Below are 21757 nucleotides of genomic sequence, written 5' to 3'. Positions count from 1 at the left end.
ATTGATCTAAATAGCTAATTTGACATAATAGTACCAGCAGATCTATGGACAGAGTGCAAAATCATGATAGATTGGCCGACACAGGAATACCCAAGGGATCCAAAAACAGGGGCTCCAGAACCCGAGATAATAAAGAAATACGAACAGGTTATGGCATTTTTGAAAAACAAAGTACCTCCTAAAGAGACAGACTGGGTAACAATTGACAGAACACATCCGGAAAGCAAAGAATCAGTACATGCCTATTATGAGAGGTTAGTTTTGGCCTTTAAACAATTTAGTGGAGATGAAAATCTAAGTGAAAAGGATTTGAGTCATTTTGTATACAGGTTTGTCTATGGTCTTCGTCCAGAAATTAGTGAGATGATAAAACAGCATACCGTAGACTGGCAAAATAAGAAAATAGATGAAGTACTGAGACAAGCTAAATATTTCAGTGATGAAATTGAAGCAAAACAGCGAAAATTGAAAGAAAAGGCTATGTGGGCACAAGTAAAAGTAGCAGAAAGACAGGAAGCTCAATTAGCAGAACAAGCAGGGTCAAGACAAACATTTAATCCTGGGAATGGTAAAGGAAATATCGAGGAAGCTAAAAAGAAATTTCCGTGTCATAATTGCGGTAGGATAGGGCATTGGAAAACTGAGTGTAAATTTCCTCCGAGTACTAATGATGAAAATGCATCATTGAATCCACAGGTGCAGAATGAGGTGAGTGGCCAACAGCAACGACAACAGCAGGTTGTAACACAACAGAATCAGGTGCCAAAACCACCTTTTCCATAGAACAAAAATTGCCAGAAGTATAGTAAAGAGAATGGATTCTTCAACGAAGAACAGGTAAATAAGCCGCCACGTGCTAGCACTGCTTCGCAGTATTGGCTGCAACGCGATGAAAGCGATTCAGAAGAGGGTTATTGACGGTGCCGAAGGGAGGAAGAAGAGTGTGCGCTTGGCGCAACTCTAGAAGTAGACCAGACAGGCCCATTTGTAGATGGAAAAGTTAATAATGAAAATATTACTTTCCTCTTTGATACTGGTGCTACTCGATCAACTGTTAGGTCAGCTGATGTCAAGAATCTTCCTCTCTCGGATGAAACGATTCAAGTAGTTGGTGTATCCAACAGACAGATTAAAATTTACCTTACAGAACCAATGAAAGTTAGCATAGGGAAATTCTCTGAAATGCACCGATTTGTCGTGTGCGACACCAGTCCTGTGAACTTGTTAGGTAGAGATTTATTGTGCAAGATGAACTGCACTATATTTTGTACTCCAGATGGAATAGCCTTTGAAACACCAGATGAGGATGTGCTGTATAAAATGACAATGGCAAACAGGGAGAAAGAGGTTACTGGAACCTATGCTGTATTTAAACCTGACGAATTACCAAAAGAGTTAAAACAATCTGTAAAAGCAGAAGTTTGGGATTTCACAGGAGAAGACGTAGGATTGATGAGAAATGTAGACCCAGTAAAAATAACAGTAAACGAAGGAGTAAGTTACCCAAATGATCCGCAATATAAATTGACACCTGAAATAATTGAAGGAGTTACTCCTGTGATTGGAAAACGATAAAACAAGGAATTTTGAGAGAAATAATGAGTAGCCCATGTAATTCACCAATAATGGGACTGAAAAAGCCTAGTGGAAAGTTCAGGATAGTACAAGATCTGAGAAAGATAAACAAAATTGTTGTACCGTGCTGTCCCATTGTACCGAATCCATCTGTAATTTTATATCAGATTTCCCATGACGCAAAATGGTATACAGTGATTGATCTATGCCATGCATTCTTTTCCATCCCTTTGCATCATGACAGTCAGCAAATTTTAGCATTTCGTTTCGGTGAGCGTATTTTGGCGTGGTGCCGAATTCCACAGTGGTATACAGAAAGCCCCTCAATATTTAATCAGCTATTGAAGAAGTCTTTGGAAAGTCTAGAAATGCCAGAAAATTCTGTACTAGTTCAATACATCGATGACCTGCTTGTGGCATCGAAAACCCATGAAGCTTGTGAGGTAGATACGGTAGCCTTGCTGAATCATTTGGCAGATGGAGGACTAAAAGTGTCACCATCAAAATTACAATTTTGTAAGAAGGAAGTACAATATTTGGGACATAACATTGAAAAAGGACAGAGAAGAATAACCATAGACAGAATCAGGATCATAAAGAGAATGAGTCCACCAATGATCCAAAGAGAAGTGAGAATGTTTCTGGGAATGGTTGGATATTGTCGTCAGTGGATTAGCAATTTTTCATTGATTGCAAAACCTTTGGTACGACTGACAAGAAGTGATGTGAGAGATCCAATTGATTTGAAGAAAGAGGAATTGACGGCCTTCAAAAGATTGAGAGAAGGATTGTGTGAAGCACCTGCATTAGGAATGCCTGATTATGAGAAGGAGTTTGAGTTGTATTGCAGTGAGAGAAATGGATGTGCACTCTCTGTTCTAGTACAGACGCATGGAAAACTGAGGAAACCAATTGCATATTTTTCATCCATGTTGGACCCAGTAGCTGTAGCCCTACCTGGGTGTTGGAAAGCAGTAGCTGCTACATGTTGAAGTTTGGAACAGAGTGAGGGAATTGTGATGGGTTATCCTGTGAAAGTGTTTGTACCTCATGATGTGGCGATCCTTTTAACAAGGAGTCGTACTCAGTATATGACACACAGTCGGCTGACTAAGTATGAAAAGGTTATATTGGGTGCAACAAATGTGAGTCTTGTGAGATGTGTGAATGTGAATCCTTCAACACTGTTGCCAGATGCAGAGAATGATGTGGAAGTAAGAGATGAAGCAGATCATGACTGTTTGGATGTACTTGATTTTTGTACAAAACCACGACCTGACATAAAAGATGAACTCTTACCAGAAACTGATTATGTTATGTTTGTCGATGGATCTTGTTTGAAGACAGATGATGGAGTGTTGCGTGCAGCATATGCGGTATGTACAGTTGCAGCAGTAATGGAAGCATCCTTGTGAGAAGTTGGCCTGATATGTAGTGCTCACTATTCTAGTGATCACTGTGTATCATTCCAAACGACCCTTATTGATGATTGGTTGTAAGTCAACCTTATAGACCAGCTATCCTAGTAGCGTGGATACGAGCAGTCTTAGGCTAAACTCTAGAGGGCGTGTTAAGCCAGCTGTTTACCATCACATATACCCCTTGAACACCAAGTGAAAGGACTCCACACAAGTTGTTATGAAAATAAAAGGATATTTATTTATAACAAGACTACCCTGGCTCTTTATGAGTCAGGGAGCTAAGCACACTACAAAACTCTTAGGAAAATACTTCAGTTGCACAATTTACACAAATGCCCGAGGGGCACGAGAACCCATCTACACTAACAGTGAAATGCGAATGGTTAGAGTCTGGAGGTACTGATTCCGGAGTGTTCCGATCAGTGGGACTAAACGAAAAAGGAACTGGACACTTGTAGAGCGAACCTGCGATGGAGCACCGAGATGCTCGAGTTACCTAGCCCGGAGGCTGCGGCTGCGTGAAGTTCGGCAAGATGTCGGGAGTCCTCGTGTAGTCTCAGGAGCCTGAAAGAAGAAGTTGCTGGCAGGCGACCAGTGACGATGTTCAGAGCGATCCAAGCCTGGATCGGTGGTGAAGGAAACCTGAAAGCAGAGGGGACTCAGTTCTCAACCGCTAGCCAGCGATCGTGTGGGTACCAGGGGGGTACCGGCTGAAGTCACCTCGACCAGGTGAGTGGGTGACGTCGGACTCGGCTGTTCCTCGGACCAGGAGGCGCGGCGGCGACCAGGATGGAGGGCGAGCTGTCCCACGAAGGTGTCTGCTGTCGATGATGCTGGGCCCAGGAAGGGGCAGCGGATCTTGGCAGTGGCAACCCAAGCGGGGGAGTCCCGATGGCGTCGGGAGTGGACCAGGAGGGTCCGTGGTACTCCTCTGTTGAAGGGGAGCAAGAGCCAGTCTGGAGCAACCAGACCGGTGATGCAAATAATTTTGGAGCGTCGTGAAGAGGGCCACAAGCCGGTCGGCAAGTGGTCGGACAACGCTGGGAACAGCAAGAAGCGGAAGGGCCCCCACGCAGATCTCGTGGATGCTGGGGAGACAGACTTCGATGCTGGAGCTGCTCAGGGTTTTAGGGCTTCTCAAACCCTAGGTGCACTCACTCGAGGGTCCCTCGGTGGGCGTGCTAGATAAGCGTCGTGCAGGTTCTGAAGATAGCCGGTCCCGCAGGTCTCGTCACACCTACGACTCTCAGCTGGGCTGATGAGGTAGGTAAAAGGTCAGAGATGGCAGGGAACTCGGGTCTCGTCGAGCTGGGCAGTCTTGATCCGTAGGAGACGTACAGCAAACCGCAAGCGCTTAGGTGGTGCCTGCTGGTGCAGGGTGGCTACTCCTTAGCCACAAGGGAGAGTCTTCAGAAATAGTCAAGAGTTCCTTTCGTGGAAAGTGGTTCGTGATTCGGAGTTATCCGATTATCTGATTATCCAATTTGGGAAGGGGACTCGCTCCTACCTTTATTCTAAGAAAAGGGGCTGGCCCGTGACTAGGTTCTACCTATGGGTGGAGCCAGGAGGGGGGTGGTTACACCCCTATCCTTTGTCCGGCTTCGCGCCAGCTCAGGGGGCTGGTGTGCCCCCGCAACTGGTTTGAGCCGGGCTATGCACAGTGAGCACCGGGGTGCCACTTGCAATCACCTTCCTTTCAGCCCTGCCTACCTGGGATACACAAACCCCGTCTGGGATGGTGCTAACACCGCCCTCGACAGGAAACCCTTTGTCCAAGCTCCCCTTGCTGGAAGGTCCCCCAGCAGCAGGAGGTCAGACTTGTGTCTGGTGGCAGCATCCATTTTGTGATGCTGAGGCTTGAGTCAACTTTAACCGGGGTTCAAGGTTACTTCCATGTCGTGTCCCTCTAAAAGGGGGGAATGCTAACCCCGTCGCCAGGACTGGCGAGGGGTTCGTATTCCCATTCGTATGACACCTTACTCGACATGTGTAGGTGATGTGATGCCAAAGTTAGCAAATAACCGCAAGGATTATAATGCATTAAAAGTAGTTGGCCCGCGTCACCATGGAACGGCTATTAGGACTTGGTTCCGCAAGCCGTCGACGGGCTCAGCTCGCGCCAGAGCACCGTCCCACATGATTCCCGGCACTCTGCCTTCAGGATTGATAAGGCCTGCTATAGGAGTGACTGATAGGAATCCATGTGTCCATTTTAGGGTTTAGGTGTAGGAATACTACACCTACAGCAACGGGTGATTACACCACGTGGCCCCAGCTGTCGTGCAGCCAGTTGTGTCAGATTTGGGCGGCCATTCCAGGGGTGGCATAATACATGCTTCAGCCCCTGGTAGGCCCTGGGTACACCGATGCCCTGGATACCTGTGGTATGCTGAGACAGGGACTGACAAGGCGGCCCAGTTCCAATTAGTGGATGCACCTAATGTACATGTGTGTTAATTTCGAGAGAGAACAGCTAGGCTGTGGGTCTGATTGGCAGGCCCACAGCCGGAGAAAGTCGTAAACCAATGAAGCAAAAGCAAAAAATCTGGGTGATCATAGGATTGCAGACCCTACTCTCCTACATGACCCCCCCCCAAACTTTGGGACAATAAGCTAACCTTGACCAGGTGAGTCTTCTTGCTCTAAGTGGAAATACCTGGAGAGCCCATCTGCATTGCCATGATCAGTGCCAGGTCTATGCTCCACTGTGAAGTCCGTCCCCTGTAGGGAAATGGACCACCTAAGTAGTTTGCGGTTTTCACCCTTCATTTGATTTAGCCACAAGAGGGGCTTATGGTCGGTCTGAATCTTGAAGTGAGTGCCAAACAAGTATGGCCTCAACTTCTTCAGGGCCCAAACCACAGCAAAGGCCTCCCTCTCAATAGCTGACCAATTCTTCTCTCTGGGGGTCAGCCTCCTGCTAATAAAAGCTATGGGCTGGTCATGACCATCAAAATTCAGTTGCGATAGAACAGCTCCCACACCCAGCTCCGAAGCGTCTGTTTGGACAATGAATGGTTTGGAGTAGTCTGGACTCTTTAGGATAGGTGCTGTGCACATGGCCTGCTTTAGGTCATCGAATGCCTTCTGACAGCTTGCTGTCCACTGAACTTTTTTTGGCATCTTTCTACTTGTCAGGTCGTTTAGCGGGGTCACAATGGATCCATAATTTCTGACAAATTTCCGGTAATAACCAGTCAGGCCCAAGAAAGCTCGAACCTGAGTCTGGGTGGTTGGAGGAGCCCAGTCCTGGATGGCCTGTATTTTGCTCTCCAATGGTTGAACCTGGCCTCCACCTACAAGGTGGCCCAGGTATACAACCTGTGTCTGCCCTATCTGGCACTTGGTGGCCTTGATAGTGAGGCCTGCCTTCTGCAGGGCCTCTAACACTTTCCTCAGGTGGACCAGGTGATCCTCCCAGGTGGAGCTAAAGACAGCGATATCGTCCAGATACGCCGCACAGAAGTCGTCCAACCCAGTGAGAACTCGATTCACCAGCCTTTGGAAGGTGGCAGGTGCATTTTTCAAACCAAAGGGCATTACCACGAACTGATAATGCCCACCCGGGGTAGAAAATGCTGTTTTGGGCTTGGCCTCCTCAGCTAACCTGATTTGCCAATACCCAGCTGTCAGGTCAAACGTACTTAAGTAGTTGGCCGAGGCCAACCGGTCGATAAGTTCGTCTGCTCTTGGTATCGGGTGGGCGTCAGTCTTAGTGACCGCATTGAGGCCTCTGTAGTCCACGCAAAACCTCATCTCTTTCTTACCGCCCTGGGTGTGAGGTTTCGGCACGAGCACTACGGGACTAGCCCAGGGGCTGTCCGAGGGTTCAATGACTCCCAGCTCCAACATTTTCTGCACCTCTGTCTTGATGCAGTCTCTGACATGATCAGGTTGCCGATAGATTTTACTCTTTACGGGCAGACTGTCCCCAGTGTCGACCTCATGGGTACACCACTTGGTCTGACTGGGTGTCAGAGAGAACATATGTCGAAAGGATTGAAGAACCTGTTTACAATCCTCTTGTTGATGTCCAGAGAGGCTGCCGCAAAAGACAACACCATCTACTGATCCATCGTCAGGGTTCTGAGAGAGCAGGTCTGGGAGAGGGTCACTCTCCTCCTCCTGTCCCTCATCTGTGGCCATGAGCAAGCCCATGCCCTCCCTGTCGACATATGTCTTGAGCCTGTTTACATGGAGCACCCTGTGGGGGCTCCGGGGAGTTCCCAGGTCTACCAAGTAGGTGACCTCTCCCTTTTGCTCAATGATCGTGTGGGGCCCAGACCATTTGTCTTTGAGTGCTGCTGGGGCCACTGGCTCCAGCACCCACACCTTCTGTCCAGGCTGGTACACAGTCAGGACAGCCTTTTGGTCGTGCCAAGCTTTCTGTAATTCTTGGCTCGCCTCCAGGTTTTTAGACGCCTTTTCCATGTACTCCGCCATCCGCGAGCGGAGACCGAGCACATAGTCCACAATGTTTGATGCCGGCTTTCTGAGAGGTCTCTCCCATCCTTCCTTTACCAAACAAAGGGGTCCCCTTACAGGATGTCCGAACAGAAGCTCAAAAGGGCTGTAGCCAACCCCCTTCTGCGGGACCTCTCTGTAGGCGAACAAGAGGCAGGGTATCAGGACATCCCATCTCCGCCGAAGCTTTTCAGGTAGTCCGTGAATCATCCCTTTTAGGGTCCTGTTGAATCTCTCAACAAGCCCATTGCATTGTGGGTGATAGGGTGTGGTGAACTTGTAGTTGACACCACATTCCTTCCACATAGCAGTCAGATATCCCGACATGAAGTTTGCACCTCTGTCTGAGACGACCTCCTTAGGGAAGCCCACTCTGGAGAACACTCCAAGTAGGGCCCGTGCCACCACAGGTGCTGTAGTGGTCCTAAGGGGAATAGCTTCAGGATACCTGGTGGCGTGGTCCACCACCACCAGTATAAACTTGTGCCCTGATGCTGTCTGGGGTTCCATTGGTCCGACAATGTCGATCCCCACCCGTTCAAAGGGTACCCCCACCACTGGTAGTGGTATGAGGGGGGCCTTTGTCGTGCCACCTGACTTACCACTGGCTTGGCAAGTGACACAGGAGCGGCAAAACTCCTTCGTATCTTCGGACATGTGGGGCCAGTGAAAGTGTGGAACAATTCTGTCCCAAGTCTTATTCTGGCCTAAGTGACCTGCAAGGGGAATCTCGTGGGCCAAGGTGAGAAGGAAACCTCTCAGAGACAAGGGGATGACCAGCCTCCTGGTCGCACCAGGTTTGGGGTCTCTTGCCTCGGAGTACAGGAGTCCATCGTCCCAGTACACTTTGTGGGTACCTGTGGCGTTCCCTGCAGCCTCAGCAGCGGCCTGCTGTCTGAGGGGTTCAAGTGAGGGGCAGTCTAACTGTGCCTTCCCCAGGTCTTCCCTGGAGGGTCCCCCTGAGCCCAGAAACTCAACCTGACCAGGTTCAAGCTCTTGCGGCTCAGTTTCCCTCAGTTCTTTAAGGTCAGCCTCCTCGGAGACTTGATCCACGACCTGGGGCAAGGGGGAAGGCGAAGCCTTACCCTGACTGCTCCTTTTCTTGGAAGGTGTCTGGTCCGTTCTTCCAGGATCCAGCACCTGTTCCGTGGGGCATCTTTTGGCCCGTGACCTGGTCACAGCAAGGACATGTGCTGGCAAGCCTAACATCTCCATGTGAGTCCTCTGCTCCACTTCTGACCATTGTGACGTTTCCAAATCATTGCCCAACAGACATTCTACGGGGAGGTCTGAACTAACCACAACCTTTTTCGGGCCACTTACCCCTCCCCAGGAGAAATCAACAACTGCCATACTGTGATTGGTAGTGACGTTGCTGGCATTGGTCACTAGGTAACTGGTACCTAGCATGATCTGTCCAGGGTCCACGAAGTTAGGCGTCACCATGGTGACACTGGCACACGTGTCCCTGTAGGCCTGAGCCACTTTTCCATTTATCAAAGGTGTCTGTCTGTATTTGCCCAAAGTATTGGGACTGGCATCAGGGGACATATCCATATCCCCTGTACAGACAAGGACGGCCTGAGTGAGCGTGCCGACTAAGTCGTCACTCCCCTCGGTTCCCAAGGTTAACCCAACTAATGCCTTGGGAGGCGCACTACCACTGCTGACTGTACTAGGGGGCGCAGGTGCCTTAGGGGCTGCAGTGGCAGGAGTTTGCCCTCCTTTCTTGGTGCACTCACTAAACCAGTGAGTCTTACTTTTACAGTATTGGCACCACCTTTTTGACTGGCCTTCTTGAGTCTTCTTCTTCTGTGAAGCCTGACCCCCACCCTCTTTGGTTTGTTGGGGACCTGTCGAAGACTTCTGGTCATTTTGTTCGTTCTTGTTACCCTTTTGGTCTGCTTTCTTCTGACCACCCTGGTTCTGATTCTGGTTCTGCTTGACCCTTGTTCTGACCCATCTGTCTGCCTTCTTTCCCAATTCTTGGGGAGAGGTCAGATCCGAGTCGACAAGGTGCTGATGCAACAATTGGTTCTGACAGTTGTTTAAAATCTGTTCTCGCATGATAAGATTGTACAATCCTGTGTAATCAGTAACCTTGCTACCCAGCAACCAGCCTTCCAAAGCCTTAGTGGCACAATCGACAAAGTCAGCCCAATCCTGAGACTGAATTTTCTGGGTGTCCCGGAACAGCACCCGGTACTGTTCCGTGGTTAAGCCGAACCCATCAATCAGTGTGTTCTTCAGGACTTGGTAGTTGTTAGCATCCTCAGCTCTTGTAGTGAGGAGCTTGTCCCTTCCTTTACCTTCAAAGGAAAGCCACAGTATAGCTGCCCACTGACTTGGGGGGACGCACTGGACAGTGCAGGCCCTCTCCAAGGCAGTTATCCACTTGTGGATGTCGTCCCCTTGTTTAAAGGGGGGCACTATTTTACTCAGGTGTCTAGTGTCTATACCCCTGTCTTTCTCTCTATTGAGAATGCTGCCACCAGTGGGGTCTAACCCACTTAATTTCTGCTCTCGGGCCAAGGCAAGTCTTTCTTTGGCGAGGGCAAGTTCTTCCCGCTCGATCCTCAGATTGACCTCCCGCATTTTCGCTTCATGCTCCCTCCTCTGAGGGGAAGTCATTCCTCTCTGAGAAGGTACCTGAGAGACATGTGTATGAACCGATCTGCCAGAGCCTCTGGAGAGAGACCTAGCTCGTCCGTTCCCAAGGTTAAGCCTGCTTGAGCGTGGGCCCGGGGCTCCCCCAGTTCCATTCTCATGCCTGCTTAAGTTGGTCCTTGTAAGCCTGCCGACTACCACTGGACCTTTGTCTGCCTCGTCTCCCGATAACTCGTCCTCGTCCTCCTCCGTGTGGAGGTCGAGGTCTGGGTCACCGAGGGTTCCCTCTAAGGGAGGCATGTTCCCATCTGCACTGGGGGGACCTGGGTTAGAGGACCTCCTAGCATCGTACGCCTCTAAGAGACCTATCAGTATTGCGATGGTAGGGTTAGAACCCTGGTTTAGCTTCCTGGAGGCACACAGTTGTCTCATCTCCTTGAAGCTAAGAGTTGCATATCGTGACACGACCTGTGGAGGGTCACTGACCACTAAGGGAGTCCCTGCAGACTCTCCGTGGACCGACATGCTTTTCTAGTGGGGTGTAAGTGTTGCACCTACCTACACTATGGGTTTACCTACTGATCCCTTGCTAAGAGTTGTAGTCAGGGTGTGCTAAGCCCTGTTACACTACAACAGCCGGCTCAGTAGAACTCGGAGTATTCTAAGTTAAGTTATATGTACCTGGGTACTTATGTGATCTTTCACTGCGATATTCTTAGGATACGTGTGTGGTAAAACAACAGCAAGCTCAAATCCCAACCGCTGCTCACCAATGTGAGAAGTTGGCCTGATATGTAGTGCTCACTATTCTAGTGATCACTGTGTATCATTCCAAACGACCCTTATTGATGATTGGTTGTAAGTCAACCTTATAGACCAGCTATCCTAGTAGCGTGGATACGAGCAGTCTTAGGCTAAACTCTAGAGGGCGTGTTAAGCCAGCTGTTTACCATCACATATACCCCTTGAACACCAAGTGAAAGGACTCCACACAAGTTGTTATGAAAATAAAAGAATATTTATTTATAACAAGACTACCCTGGCTCTTTATGAGTCAGGGAGCTAAGCACACTACAAAACTCTTAGGAAAATACTTCAGTTGCACAATTTACACAAATGCCCGAGGGGCACGAGAACCCATCTACACTAACAGTGAAATGCGAATGGTTAGAGTCTGGAGGTACTGATTCCGGAGTGTTCCGATCAGTGGGACTAAACGAAAAAGGAACTGGACACTTGTAGAGCGAACCTGCGATGGAGCACCGAGATGCTCGAGTTACCTAGCCCGGAGGCTGCGGCTGCGTGAAGTTCGGCAAGATGTCGGGAGTCCTCGTGTAGTCTCAGGAGCCTGAAAGAAGAAGTTGCTGGCAGGCGACCAGTGACGATGTTCAGAGCGATCCAAGCCTGGATCGGTGGTGAAGGAAACCTGAAAGCAGAGGGGACTCAGTTCTCAACCGCTAGCCAGCGATCGTGTGGGTACCAGGGGGGTACCGGCTGAAGTCACCTCGACCAGGTGAGTGGGTGACGTCGGACTCGGCTGTTCCTCGGACCAGGAGGCGCGGCGGCGACCAGGATGGAGGGCGAGCTGTCCCACGAAGGTGTCTGCTGTCGATGATGCTGGGCCCAGGAAGGGGCAGCGGATCTTGGCAGTGGCAACCCAAGCGGGGGAGTCCCGATGGCGTCGGGAGTGGACCAGGAGGGTCCGTGGTACTCCTCTGTTGAAGGGGAGCAAGAGCCAGTCTGGAGCAACCAGACCGGTGATGCAAATAATCTTGGAGCGTCGTGAAGAGGGCCACAAGCCGGTCGGCAAGTGGTCGGACAACGCTGGGAACAGCAAGAAGCGGAAGGGCCCCCACGCAGATCTCGTGGATGCTGGGGAGACAGACTTCGATGCTGGAGCTGCTCAGGGTTTTAGGGCTTCTCAAACCCTAGGTGCACTCACTCGAGGGTCCCTCGGTGGGCGTGCTAGATAAGCGTCGTGCAGGTTCTGAAGATAGCCGGTCCCGCAGGTCTCGTCACACCTACGACTCTCAGCTGGGCTGATGAGGTAGGTAAAAGGTCAGAGATGGCAGGGAACTCGGGTCTCGTCGAGCTGGGCAGTCTTGATCCGTAGGAGACGTACAGCAAACCGCAAGCGCTTAGGTGGTGCCTGCTGGTGCAGGGTGGCTACTCCTTAGCCACAAGGGAGAGTCTTCAGAAATAGTCAAGAGTTCCTTTCGTGGAAAGTGGTTCGTGATTCAGAGTTATCCGATTATCTGATTATCCAATTTGGGAAGGGGACTCGCTCCTACCTTTATTCTAAGAAAAGGGGCTGGCCCGTGACTAGGTTCTACCTATGGGTGGAGCCAGGAGGGGGGTGGTTACACCCCTATCCTTTGTCCGGCTTCGCGCCAGCTCAGGGGCTGGTGTGCCCCCGCAACTGGTTTGAGCCGGGCTATGCACAGTGAGCACCGGGGTGCCACTTGCAATCACCTTCCTTTCAGCCCTGCCTACCTGGGATACACAAACCCCGTCTGGGATGGTGCTAACACCGCCCTCGACAGGAAACCCTTTGTCCAAGCTCCCCTTGCTGGAAGGTCCCCCAGCAGCAGGAGGTCAGACTTGTGTCTGGTGGCAGCATCCATTTTGTGATGCTGAGGCTTGAGTCAACTTTAACCGGGGTTCAAGGTTACTTCCATGTCGTGTCCCTCTAAAAGGGGGGAATGCTAACCCCGTCGCCAGGACTGGCGAGGGGTTCGTATTCCCATTCGTATGACACCTTACTCGACATGTGTAGGTGATGTGATGCCAAAGTTAGCAAATAACCGCAAGGATTATAATGCATTAAAAGTAGTTGGCCCGCGTCACCATGGAACGGCTATTAGGACTTGGTTCCGCAAGCCGTCGACGGGCTCAGCTCGCGCCAGAGCACCGTCCCACATGATTCCCGGCACTCTGCCTTCAGGATTGATAAGGCCTGCTATAGGAGTGACTGATAGGAATCCATGTGTCCATTTTAGGGTTTAGGTGTAGGAATACTACACCTACAGCAACGGGTGATTACACCACGTGGCCCCAGCTGTCGTGCAGCCAGTTGTGTCAGATTTGGGCGGCCATTCCAGGGGTGGCATAATACATGCTTCAGCCCCTGGTAGGCCCTGGGTACACCGATGCCCTGGATACCTGTGGTATGCTGAGACAGGGACTGACAAGGCGGCCCAGTTCCAATTAGTGGATGCACCTAATGTACATGTGTGTTAATTTCGAGAGAGAACAGCTAGGCTGTGGGTCTGATTGGCAGGCCCACAGCCGGAGAAAGTCGTAAACCAATGAAGCAAAAGCAAAAAATCTGGGTGATCATAGGATTGCAGACCCTACTCTCCTACAATCCTATTTGAAAGGAGTAAAATAGGCCCAAGTAGCTGAACTTGTTGCCTTGACAAGAGCATGCAAGATTGGGAAAAGTGTGAGAGTGACTGTGATAACTGATAGCCAGTATGGCTATGGAGTGGTCCATGACTTCGGCCAGATATGGCTGTAGAGAGGTTTCCTAACCTCGAGTGGAACTCCCATTAAGAATGCTGAAGTGGTTGGAAAGTTGCTTGAGGCGATACAGCTGCCTAGGCAATTGGCCGTTGTAAAATGTGCTGCCCATAGTCGCAGTGGTGATTATATTGCCACTGGAAACAAATTCGCAAATGACATGGAGCAATACTGTGCACAAAATCAGAATTCAATCAATCGGGCTAAGGAAAAGGAGGTGATTTCTTGTTTCCCAATGTTTACTAACACTGTGGGAACATGGGGAGAAGTAAGACAATTGCAGGAAGAAGCAGGAGAGGAAGAAATAAAACAGTGGGTAAAAGCAGGATGTGCACCAAGAGAGAAAGATCATGTGTGGGTCTATCGAGATGGAAGACCAGTCATGCCTGATAGCATGATGTCTGCCATGGCACGGATGTATCATGGTCAGGGACACATAGGGAGAGACGTTATGATTAGGTCCTTTAAACAGACTTTGTATAATGCAAAATTCAGACTTGAAGCAGAAAGTCTTTGTCAGAGATGTCTAATTTGTCAGCAGTACAATCCAGGAAGAAAAACAGTAGTGAGTCTAGGAACAATAGGTCGAGAAGGATGATATTTTACCAGAATGCAAGTGGATTTCATTAAAATGCCTCCCTGTAACAGGTTGAGGTATGTTTTGGTCATGGTATGTCTATTTTCCAGGTGGGTAGAGGCGTTCCCATCAAGAAGAAATTATGGGATGACAGTGGCAAAATTACTTTTGAGGGAATTTATGCCTAGATTTGGGTTCCCAGTGACCATTGAATCAAACCGAAGAGGACATTTCCATAATGAGATCATAAAACAGATTTGTGAAGCATTGAATGTATGACAAAAACTACATTGTGCCTACCGACCAGAGGCTTCTGGTGTAGTAGAACAAATGAATGGTACGATCAAAAACAGAATAGGGAAAATGTGTTTAGCCACAGGTATGAAATGGCCCGATGTCTTGCCTCTAGTACTCATGACTATTAGATCAATTCCAGACAGAACTACAGGGTTGAGTCCACATGAAATAATCATGGGACGAGCCATGCGCCACGTATTTATACCAGTCAACAAGCTGATGACTATAACTGATGACATGGTGTTGGAATACTGTAAAAGCCTGGCCGACACAGTTCATTCTGTGTTTCATCAGTTTGGAGCGGATGCCATCACCCTTGAAAAGAAGCCAGCTCATGATCTAAGCCCAGGGGACTGGTTAAGGATAAAAGTCCACCGAAGAAGAAACTGTTTGGTTCCCAGGTGGGGAAAACCAAGACAAGTCATCTTGACCACAACCACAGCTGTGAAGTGTGCTGGATTAAAGAACTGGATCCATGCAAGCCATACTTTGAGAATTCCAAATCCAGTCGACAGCAAAGAAAAGGAGTATTTTAATGAATCAGAATCCAGTACTGAGTCAGATGACGGAGAGCCAAAAGACAAAGAAAACCCTGAAAGGGGGGAAACAGAGCCGAGTCTAACTTTTGTCCCCAGAAGTAATTCCCTGAGGAGAAGGTAAGAGATTTCTGATACCAGTTCAGACTCAGAGACAGAACAAAGAGCACACTCTTCCAGGAAAGAACAAGGGAAGAACAAAGAAAGGGACAGTGAAGAGACGATAAAAGAGATTCATGAGAAGGAAGTGCCAGATGAAAGATTAAGAGAAATTCCACCTGAAACAACACATTTAGATGGACAGGTGCCAGATACAGAGAGAGAGGAAAAGATTATTGCGGAAGACCCCCGAGGAGGTGTAGGGAACTCCAACATCCAGTTAAAAGCAGGGACAAGTAGTCAGCAGGAAGATTGCGTGCCGGAGATTCGAGGAGGGACAGAAGTAGGGAAAACAAAAGAAGTGGTGGAAAAAGAAACTGTTGAGAGTAAAAAGCAAGTCGAAACAGAGTCAGAGGAAAGCGACGATGAAGTACCAGAAGGCCGAGTTTTGAGAAAGAGAGCTTGGAGGACTGAAAAGAACGACAAAGGGAGTAAATTGAAAAGAGCTCCCAAGGACGACGTTTGGCCGAATAAAATAAAAAGATTGAGATATCGATTGACACGAGTAAATTCGCCAAGGGCTGAACAGGTGAATGAAGTGACGAGTCAGGAGAAATCAAAAGAAGAAGAAACAATTGTAGTTAAAGAAAGCAAAAGAACAAGGAAACCTAACCAGAAGTATAAATCACCGGAATGGACATATGTAGCCCTGCCTGAAGTAAAAGAAGAGGCGGATAGCCAAGGAAATCCAGAGGTGGTTGTACCGGAAGTGGTTGAGGAAGACGAAGAATCGGAAATCCTGAGAGTTATCTTGTCCGATATTGGAGAAGAAGTGGATGTTCAGGACATTCTGTATACTGAAAACGAAGGAAAAGTGAAAGATGATGAAATGCCAAACTGAATGAGACAAGAAAACTACTGATGAAAAGACAATCAAATACTGAAAAAGACAAAAACTGGTAGAACCACGTAGGTGCTTAGAGCCTTGGGTTAGAAAACTAGTTGTGAAGTGGAAGAGGCTAAGTCAAAAGACACGGCTCATTTTAGCAAAAATGGCAAACATAGATAGTAGCAAAGGTAGATGTATATTCTTTAGAAGATGGTGTAAAATGTGTTGCTGTTGTACAGGATTATTAATGCTTCTATGGAGTATACTTGCTCTACTAATCTCATTTAAAGTTACTATAGATACATTAGAAGGACATAGTGATAACATAACTAATATAGGAAAGATTCAAAAGGTAGTTCCGACTAGAATAGATAAAAATTATTTACATAAAGACAGGTCTATAACAGATTTTTCTAATAATGTGTTTTCAAAATTGTTGTATGAATATGTAAAAACAATGGACGTAAGGGATTGCTACGTATGTTACCTGCATCTGTATCTGAAGGAGTGACTTATCATCACCTTCCAGTAACTTATGGAATAACATGTAGTGTAATAGCTAGTTTATTTTATCAAACAGGTAAATTAGAGTATTATTTTTCAGATGCAGATACCATATTTTCACAAGTACAGGCAATTAACAAACTAAACAAGGTAAAACCTGCAAAAGTATTAGGTGAATTTTTCTTAGAAACTAAAGAACTAACATTAGAATACATATTGAAAAATAACCGGACTTGCAGTTTGAAGAAAGAGGAGAAGACATTTTTAGATATGGTTTAAGAAAGGAGATTGAAAATGCAAAGAAAGGCTTCAGAAGGGAAAGTGGAGAAAACAGTCTGGGATGTAGAAATGGAGAAACACTTGAAAGGGGAAACAAGTCCAACTATGGCTTTAGATTGGCCTCAGAAAGGGAAATCGTGTATTAGAAGGAATCAAACAGCATATGATAATTATTGTGTAGGGAATAGTGAGTGCCATGATACATATCGAATCATGGGAGGATGGGGATTTAAAGGTGGAAAAGATCCAGTTTTTCCAGGACTGTATTTCATTTGTGGGAACAGGGCATATTATCGTTTGCCAGACCATTGGTATGGCACATGTTATGTTGGCCTGATTTTTTCAAAGATTTTTCATATGGATAGAGGAGAAGAAGGTGTACATAGTTTAGGTAGTTATTTAGCACGTAGTAAAAGAGAATCTTGAACTGAAATTGTGGGTGACATTTTTGGAGCACTGATGCCCGCAGTGGGAATATCTCTGAATGCAAACAAAATTAGAAGACTTTCAACAGTAGTGGATCGCTTGTCAACAAGCACCGCTGGAGAATTCTTATTGGTAAATACTGAAATGGTTGCCATGCGTGCTATGGTAATGCAAAATCGACTTGCCCTTGATATTTTTGATTGGCAAAAGAGGATGGAGTCTGTGGAATGCTGAAAGTTCAACATTGTTGTACTTACATTCCTGACGAAAGTAGAGATTTGAAAATTTATATTAAGAATATTACAGATTTGCATGATGAAATTGCACCACTGGAGGTTGAAGGTGTTTGGGTAAAGATTGGAAATAAACTATCAGCTATTAAAGATTTTGTAGTTAAACTAGGTAGTACATTTTTAGGTAAGATATTATTTCCATTAACATGTGTGATTTTCTTAGTATTAATAATTAGACTAGGATGTATTTGTCGTAGAAAGGATAAAAATCTGAAAAGGTTAAAAAGAGAAAACTTAAGGAGAAGAGATAAGAAACAAGAAAGAGAATTTGAAGAAATAGAATTTGAAGAAATCAAAGAGAATATGTATAAAACAGCAAAAAGAGAAGAAACAGGGGAAACTGAAATATGACAAGAAATCACTTTGAAATTCTGTAAAAAGGGATACAACATTTTTGTTGGTGTGGTGATATAATCACCAAAGGGGGGATTGCTGGAGCGGGTAGTACAATATTTTGTATACCCCCCCCCATTCTGCATGTTTATATTAAACTGAATAATCAACTAATAGTAATAATATTAATTTGTTTGAAGTGGAGACTTATCAATTATATTAACAAAAGAATTACATGTGGGAATTGCACTTCGCATGGCTAAACTAATTGTATACTAACATATGTACGCATACTAATAGTAGAAAATTAGAATATTGCATGATATATGTTGCTTTTGTGAGGTAATTGTAAGTTGCGCATCATTGAGTGAGTATAAACGCTTTGGATGTTGCTATTCTGCTAGATAACTACTTACACATAAGGGAATTAGTGAGGGTTGAACATTTTATTAGCCAATTCTATGTTCTAATTACGTTTTTGTGTTTGTTTTGCTTAAGTTGACCATTTCGGCCTATTTCAAGATGGCTGAACGAGACGTATAACGTGACTGCCGCTGACACACAAGTTTCTTGGTGAAGTGCGCATGCGTCACCGCCAGCAACAATGGCCTAGTCCTGACCCCAGGAGATGATGTTCTTACCAAGGATACTCTGGGAACTTCGCCAACGACAATACAATGGACTGTCTTTAAAACCGGAACCAGCAAGTGCGATGACTTAATCCTGCGGACTATGTGAGAACTTTACCGCTTGACCCCATGTCTACCAATGGGAACTGTCTAAAACCCCAATCTTGATACATTTTGACATTAATTTCATTATAAAAGTAGGTAGGGAAGTGAACTAAAAAACTCTCTCTTCTTTGACGAACTTGATTTCCTGACGTTATGCTGACGGAGAGGACAGTGACACTGCTGGACAGCTGTTATCCTGAATCTATGAGAGACTGAATTGTGGCCTGATCTTTGATGAATTTAAAGATTTTTCCACGACTTGACTGACTTAGAGGACGACTATTAGCCAGATTAGGCAAATATGATGTTCTGCGGTTTTGATGATGATTTCTAACAATTTGCAATTTTCTTAGATAAACGATATTTGATTAATTGATAAATGTGTTGTGTCGATTATTTGAAGAAGAAAACTAGGATAAGAGAAGAGTATAGATAAATGAATTGGATCCCTAAACTACAAAACTACTAAATGATTCATCACCCAATGAGGGGAATATCACAGGGTTGGAGTTGATAAAGTATTCAATGCATTTAGGGTTTAGGTAAAGATATTCCTTTCATGTCAGCGTTTGGAAACTTATTCCTCTAGGGAAGCAGATCAATGAAGTGTGTGTGTTGGTGTTATGGGCCCCACCAATGAATGCTTTGAGTGAATTTGCTATTGCGGTATTTGGTCTGTGACGAAAGGGGAATTTGATGTTCCACGCTTCAACAACATCACAGGGAAACTACCACCTATCCCTACTTTCAAATGTTTAATTGCACAAACTAAAAAGCCACCAGAGGTGCTCCTTCTACCCCTAGAAGATACCAAGACATAAAAATACCTTAACATGTCACAATGATGCATAACGAGGAACCTTTCCTTTTACATGATAACCTAAACAATGAGAAACAAATCCTAATATTCTCCACAGTAAATTCCTTACTAAGCCTTTGTCAAAGTTAGATGATGGATGGAACCTTGAAAATGTGTACCACAGCATTCACGGAGGTAGCCAACCACTGCACTTTACTAATGGAAAACCCTTTTCTAAATGCAAAACAAAGACAAAATAAGTCCCCTAATGGATTATTTCGCAGACACTTGGGTTGGCAGACTTCATCGGTCAGGACACAGACGCCAACCCAAAGTCCAAATACCATGTTGGAATGTCTATGACAGCACCTTGGCACAGGCGGCCAAAACAAACAACGGAATGGAAGGATGGAACAATGCCTTCCAATCCTCACTAGGCAGCACCCAACCTACAGTCTAAACATTTATAGAAGAAGTACGAGAACAGAAAAAGCTACCAAGAATTATGTATGGCGTAATCTGTAGGCCAAATTAAACTGTTCAAAAACAACAAAGGAGTAGATTGCTTACAAATAATAATAGCCAAAAGCATATTATAAAATAAATAGTAATCTATAAATGACCCAAAAAAATTGTTACAAAATCTAAATCAAGATGACGAATAATTTTTTATATAAATAATAAACATAATATTTTATTACATAAGTCTAAACATTAACTAAAACTCTAATATTAAACAAGACTGAGATAATAAAATAATATATAAAGTATTTACACAAAAAATGTAAACCTGACCAAACAGAAAGCTCAAAGAACAAACTTAATTCATCATGTAAAATAAATCCAACATATAAACCATACATTACCAAATAACAATCACTTAATATTTACACAAAAAATTAAATGTACCATTTCCCACCCCTAAAAAATCAAATAAATACAACTTACTTGTAGGGAACTGGGTCAACCCCCCCAACCTCAGTGCTTGACTGGTTTTTGATGTATCTAGGACTAAGGTGTACTGGGTCCCTGCTAACCTGGGGGCTGATTATTATGCAAAAGAAACAATTGATAGACGGAAGGCTGGACAATGCAAACATTCATCTCCATTCACAAGGATCTGGGTTTAATCCATCATTCTTTTGCTCACCACACCACCCCAGTTTGGACCCAGCCATATGCAAATCAATCTAGACCCTATTCCTTGTGGGAACAGTCCAGTCCGAACTGCCAAGCCAGGTCCTCCCTGGACCGGAAACAAGCATCCTAGGACCGGTTTCAGGGCATCACCCATCATCAGCCAGGCTAGCTTGAATCCAGTGGTGTATTGAGCACGGGACCCACGTCTGGTCATACCCTTCCCACTTAGGGAGACATACGCAAAGGAAACAATTGATGGACGGAATGCTGGACAATTCACACATTCACCCCCAGTTGCAAGAATCTCTGTTTAATCCATCATTCTTTTGCTCACCACACCACTCCAGTTTGGACCAGTGCCATATGGAAATCAGTCTTGACTCTGTTCCTTGTGGGAACAGTCCAGCCCAAACTGCCAAGCCAGGTCCTCCCTGGACTGGAAACAAGCATCCTGTTCTCAATGGGCGCAGGGTCAAGAATGATTTGCATATGGCTGGGTCCAAACTGGAATGGCATGGTGAGCAAAAAAACGATGGATTTAAGCCCAGATCTCTGAACTGAGGTGACTGTATGACATTGGTCTGCATTCTGTCAATCAATTGTTCTTTTTGGCTGATTATTAAGGCATGAGCATTCGACTGCCATCCTATCGGGAACAGGAACGGCCGGCAGGTTGTCGGCGTCCCACCAGGGAAATTACGATCTGACTGCCGTGGAGGCGGTCGGAAACATCAATCAATCAATCAATCAATACACTTATAAAGCGCACAACATATCCGTTAGGGTCTCAAGGTGCTGTAGAATTGAGGCTTGTGCTGTGGCCCGAAAAGGGGCTGCAGCACAAGCCTCACTGCTAAGAGGCATGTTTGTGAACATCCCTGCACCATGCGGTGCCTGCCACACAGTGCAGCGATGTTTAGCCCCCAGAAGCCATACCGGAGATGCAGGATGGATGGGAGGCCTACTAGGGGTCCTCAAAGTCACTTTCACCTGCCTTTTCATGGGTCCAGGAGATAAAGGCAGTGATCAAGGGGCTGGCATGTGGGGAGACACCAGGGACTGACGGGCTTCCAGTTGAATTTTATATGACTTTATCTGTTAAATTAGCCCCTTAACTGGTGGACTGTTACTTGGTGGCAAAAGATTTTGGTGTCTTGCCAACCTCTTCACAGGAAGCACCAGTGGCAACCTTAACCCCTTCGACGCTCATGACGGAACGGTTCCGTCATGAGCGTCGGTTGAGCTGTGCTCATGACGGAACC

The sequence above is a fragment of the Triturus cristatus genome, chromosome 8 (assembly GCF_964204655.1).
Source record: "Triturus cristatus chromosome 8, aTriCri1.1, whole genome shotgun sequence".
NCBI classification, from domain to species: Eukaryota; Metazoa; Chordata; class Amphibia; order Caudata; family Salamandridae; genus Triturus; species Triturus cristatus.
The sequence above is the reverse complement of the archived record's forward strand: the minus strand, read 5'-3'. Positions refer to the sequence as shown.